This window comes from Malania oleifera, chromosome 11 (assembly GCF_029873635.1).
Source record: "Malania oleifera isolate guangnan ecotype guangnan chromosome 11, ASM2987363v1, whole genome shotgun sequence".
Taxonomy (NCBI): domain Eukaryota; kingdom Viridiplantae; phylum Streptophyta; class Magnoliopsida; order Santalales; family Ximeniaceae; genus Malania; species Malania oleifera.
In genome coordinates, this window is record NC_080427.1 from 26,579,889 (window position 1) to 26,585,888 (window position 6,000).

Genomic DNA, 6,000 nt, shown 5'->3' on the forward strand with positions numbered 1-6,000 from the left:
TCCTCTCCAACCAGGCACACCAAATAATAGACATAATGGTGCATTGCCACATGGCTTTCCTATCCTTCCCTTTGCCAAAACCTCTAAATGTGATGGTACAAAAAGCCTTCAAGGTAGAGGGAGTGAGGGACAAACCAGTCTTCCCCAAATATAACAAAAAGTTCATTCCAAACAACCTAAGTAAAAGGGCAACGAAGAAACAGATAAGAACAAGTCTCTCCACTCCTCAAACAAAGGACATAAACATCCGATGACATGACCTTATTAGGTCTTCTCTTTTGAAGCAAATCATTAGTATTAATTCTTTCAAGAACCACAATCCAAATAAATGCTTTCATTTTTTAAGGAGCTTTAGCTTTCCAAATTAAAGAATACAAACCAATAGGGTCCACATTAGGGTCACAAGTCAAGTAGGAGGTAAAAAAACAATAGCAAAGGCATCTCCCCAGTCCAAAGGTCCTCCCAAAAATGGATTCAACCCTATTGCCCATCATATACTGGATTTTGGAAAGAAATAATCATAAATCTGGGACATAAACTTCCAAGAACTCGCATGAGTAATATTAACCCTAACTTTACCATCCCACTTATTTTGTAATAAACCAAATTTACTGCAAATTACCTTATGCCAAAGAGAATTAGGCTCTAAAGAAAGCGCCATACCATTTCCCGCCAAAGAAATGCTTTCGAACACCAGATCACTAAGCCACAAGAAATCCATCATTCATTTCTTAAGCCTCCATGCCAATCTCAGAACAATGCAAATGTAGTCATTTTACAAAATAGAAAAACCCATTTTTTTTATTTGAGCCCCAAATCCCTAGACTCGCATGTCATGAAAGCTTGACAACTCCATTAGAGACACTAGAGAGTTAGGCCAGTAATTAATAAGGAGTTACCAAGCCTTGACTAAGTAGCCTTAAACATTCATCCGTTTATGTATTACATATTTTGCTTTGAGCATTTAAAGTGGATAGAAAGGAAAGGTAATTTCTTAGCTTTAACCAATGCATTTTTCAGAATTCTAGTCCTTTCAATTTTTTAAAGTTACTACTTAAAAATCTAGCTCTCCCCGTCTGTTTACTATTTGAGTTGGTTACATATGATTAGTGATTTTTTTTGTTTTTTCTGGTAACAAAACAGATCCATTGAGAAAAGAATAAACACACCGTGAGGAGGATAAGGCATACTCAGAAAAAAGTGAAAAAAGAATACGTCAAACCTGCCCTTCAATCCCTTTTATTAGAATAATATATACTTTCCATTTAAGAAAAATATATACTTTCCATTTTTAAATTCTCTCATGTATATATATACCCTGGTAATCCTTCTAATGAGTCTGCATCAATAAAGATTTTATCTTTCTTCTCCAAATTTAACATGATATCAGAGCAAACCTAAATATTTTTTTCTCTCCTTTTCTTCTTTCCTTCTTGCCGCGCCGCCCCCATTGTTGCAGGTCTCTCTTGGCCCCATTTTGTTCCCAGCTCCAGCAACATCTCTCGAATCTCCCTGCACTGAAGTCGTCGTCGTGGCTATTCGACGCTCACAGTCATCCTAGGCTCTCTCTCGGTTCTTCGTCGTCGTCCTGGTTCTTCATCTCTCTACAGCAAACAGCAGCGGACGACCTTGCTTCCCGACGGCCGTCACCACTTGACATCGTCTTCTCCGGCGAAGAGCAGCAGCAGCTCCTAATGACGTCTCAGTAGCAGCTCCCGACAACGTCTCAACTTCTCGCTCCACCTCATCTGTCTCCATTCATCATTCGCTGATTAATCTCTTTCGTCATCGTCCACTCATCCTCGTCACTCGTCACTAGCAAACTACCCCTCTCAGGCTCTCAGTCTCTCTTGGCGGCCTCACTATTTCCGGCATTCTCTCGTTCCCCCAGCGGCATCTCCTTCTCAAAGTTCTGCACCGTCGCACCGAAGGTGAGAGTTTTCCTTTCTTGCTTCAGCCGTCTCTCTCAATTTGGCGAAGCCCGTGCAATAGATTCCTGGCTGTTTCTCCCGATGATCTCTTCTCAATTCAACGTTCAGTCTTCGTTCTTGGCACTCTCTCGAACTGCCGTCATCGGCATCCCTCTCTGCTTGTGTTTGGGCAGCTCCAGTCCGGTGTTCTCTCAGTTCTTAGGCTTCTCTAATATTCAATAGAGTCGATCTTTGATGTATATCTATTGCGAATTGAAAACTAATAGTATATCTCTAGAAAGTATTGAACATCGTAGAACACCACAATATATGTCAGCATTCTGCTCAACCTTGGCTTTCCCTCATATACAGAAGACCGAAGCCCTGGTGATTTGTACCTATCGATATTAGTCCTTGAAGATTGTTGTCTTGAGACATTAAGGAAAGATAAGAAATTGAGGCTAGTCAATGATTAAGGGATTTGGCCAGGCTGCAAGTATAAATACTTGTATCCGTTTCAACTCGCCTTGGTGGTCTCAATACTCCGACGGTACCTTTGGCTTATCTAATTAAAGTTGAAGATTATCAAATTGAAGGTTTATAATTTTTGGTTGTTGCAAAGCTCTGAGTTGCCCCGATTCGGCGTTTTTTTATCTGACCTATCTAACGTTATGGAAACATCTGATTCTTCAATGGTTGAAAATAATGTCACAGGTGCTTCAACCTCTTCTGAGATTGCTATCTTTGGTCTCACCAGCGAACAATACTATTAACTCTTGGATCTCTTATAGCCCTTGAAAACCAACTCTGCCAATTTTGCTGGTAATCTCACCTCTTGTCATTCTGCTTCTCTTTCTAACACTGAATGGATTATTGATTCAGGTCCCTCCGATCACATGACTTTCAATTTGTCTTCTCTTGATAATATTCAGCTTCTTCTTCAGTCATGCCCCATTAAGCTTCCAAATGGTGACATTGTTCCTGTAACTCATACGGGCACTATGCGATTTTCTCCTAATTTCTCTCTTTCTAATGCTCTTTATGTGCCTTCATTTAAATTTAACTTATTATCCATCAGCAAACTTACCACTAATCTCAATTGTGTTACTATATTTTTTCCCACTTTTTGTGTCTTTCAGGACCTATCAACGAGGAGGCTGATTAGAACATGTGAAGTATGGGATGGACTTTATCACTATAAACCTCCCCCAGCCTCAATTTTTCACTCTCAACGTGTTTCTAACACTTCTCTTTGGCATCAATGTCTTGGTCACCCTTCCATTTCATGTATTCCGAAAACTTTAAATATTTATTCTCCTCATTTGCCTTATGATGTTTGTGCTAGAGCAAAGCACACTCGTTTACCGTTTTCCTTGAATACAAATAAGAGCACATTTTGTTTTAATCGGATTTATTGTGATATATGGGGTGGTTATCCTACAACTTCACTCTCTGGTGCACATTATTTTTTAATAATTGTGGATGACTACTCACATGCTACATGGGTCTATCTTATGCGCTTGAAATCTGATACTTTCACTTGCCTTACAAATTTTTGCGCCATGGTCAAAAATCATTTCAATTGCACTATCAAGCATGTACGCACTGATAATGGTTGAGAATTTTTATCCAATCCGTTTCAAAACTTTTTCCATGATCAAGGCATTTTTCACGAGCGCACATGTGTGGATACACCTCAGCAAAATGGTGTTGCCGAGCGTAAACATCGCCACCTTTTTAATGTGGCTCGGTGTTTACATTTTCAAGCCAATCTTCCCATTTCTTTTTGGGGCGAATGCATTCTAACGGCCACCTATTTAATTGATCGCACTCCTTCACCCAACCTCAATCATAAGTCCCCTTATGAACTTCTTTTTCAAAAACCACCATTGTATACACACTTGCGAGTGTTTGGGTGCTTGTGCTATGCCCAAACCACTCGCCAACATCGCGATAAATTCTCTCCTCGTGCTCTTCGATGTGTTTTCTTGGGTTATCCTACTCATCATAAGGCTTATTGTGTATACGATCTAGAAAACAAAAAAATTCTCATCTCTCATGATGTCACTTTTTAAGAAAATATCTTTCCCTATCATCTCATACCTCCAACTCCTACATCCTCTCCCGTCCTTCCCCTTCCTATTCTTGATATACACCCTTCCTACACACCTACCCATAGCTCCCTACCTCTCTCCCCTTCTACCTTGGTATCCTTCCCAACACCCTCACCCCCGCCCCCTCCACCACCCCCTCCACCCACCTCTTCTCGGCCCAAACACATTGTCACACGTCCCTCTTACTTGGCTGATTATATATGCCCTACTTTACCAAAGTCCTCCACGGCTTCACAGGTTTCACGATGTCCCTCAGGTACGGTTCATTGTCTCTCCTCTTTTTTATCTTATTAGGTTTGTAATAATTACCTGCTTGTCATGCATATAGGATATATGGTAAGCTCAGTAAGACCCTAGTATGACTCTAGGTCCCAACACTCATGTACATATATCATACAAAAATTGAGGAGTGTTAAAAATGAATAAAATTGAAAAATATAGGGAAATTTGAGAGAGCTTGAGCGACTGAACCCTAGGAGTTCAAAACTCCTCGGGCGCCCGAACTGTTGAAAAGTCAACAGTTGACTTAGCTCTCGGGTGACTGAACCATTTTTGTGCATATCTTTCACGGGCGCTTAAACCCTCTAAAAGAAACCCCTCACTAACTCGGGCTACCGAAGAATTTAGTTCAAAATAGGCCTTGGGCGACCAAACACGTGCGTTCAGGCTACTGAACCTAGGATCGGACACCCAAACCTACGAACAAATGTTTCAGACTTTTGTTCAGGTTATCGAACCTACACTCGGGCTGCCGAACTATTTTAAAGACTTTTTAAAAATGTGTCTATTCGAGCGATCGAACCTCGGTTCAGCCACCTGAACCTTGTCAGGTTAAAATTATTTTAACCGAGATAAAATTGAGTTAATATGGGTTAATAGTGCTTGAGCATTTTGAAACTTTTCTAATAATACCCTGAAGGTCCCAAACGGTTATATTATTTACCTTGCCTATAAATATAGGCTCATTTGTGAGGATTAGCAATTAATTAGCAAAATCATTAGCCAAGAATTCTTTCTACTCCAAAAATCCTACTTTGCCCAAATACCCTCAAATACTCACTCATTTGATAAATCTTGGTATTGTAAGAGCTTAGTGAGTGTCCTTGAAATTGCTAGATAGTGCTAAAAGTCCCATTTGATTGAGTGATTATTGATATTATTTTTGGGGAGTTTGGTTTAGTTTTATCCCACTAATTTCATATTATAAATCTTTGTTGGGATAGACTAGCAAGCTTAAGGGTCTTTGTATAGTTGTTGCAAGACTCCAATGGCTTTGATTTTTGTTGTGCAAAAATATTTTCAACAAGCCAAAATATTTTTCAAACTAGTAGTGTGCTTATCTTATTGAAGAAAATTTTCTTGAGCTAGTTTGAATATCTGATTGATATCTTTGGAATCTTGATTAGCTATTGAAATTTGTTTTACCTAGTTTCAATGATATTGCTTGTATTGAACACTCTTGAGCATTGTAAGAACCCGAATTGTGTTGTACGGGTTAATTATGTAAAAGAGGGGTAAAAATGGAATTCTGCAGACTTCGTCGACGAGGCCATAATTCATCGACGAAGATAGAAGGCTTCTCGTCGATGAAATTGAGAGGTTCGTCAACGAGGAAAAGTCGAGAGGTTTGGAAAAACTTAAATATCAGGGTTCGTCGACGAAATCACTGTCTTGTCGACGAAATCCCTGAAGACCTCGTCGACAAGGACACCATTTTGTCGATGAAATCCCTCGGGTCAAAGGTCTTTATAAGGATATTTTCAATTGCTTCTTAGCTAAGTTTTGGTTTTCCTCTCTCTCTCTCTCTCTAGGATTTGAAGCTCTCTCTCTCTCTCTCTCTCTCTCTCTCTCTCTTCCTCTCTCTCTCTCTCTCTCTCTCTCCTCGATTGCTTTGCTGTTTATCGCTAGAATTGTAAATCCAAAGTTACTGCGAGGATCAGTGAAGGATTCTCTACATTTCTAGCAGATCGGAAGTC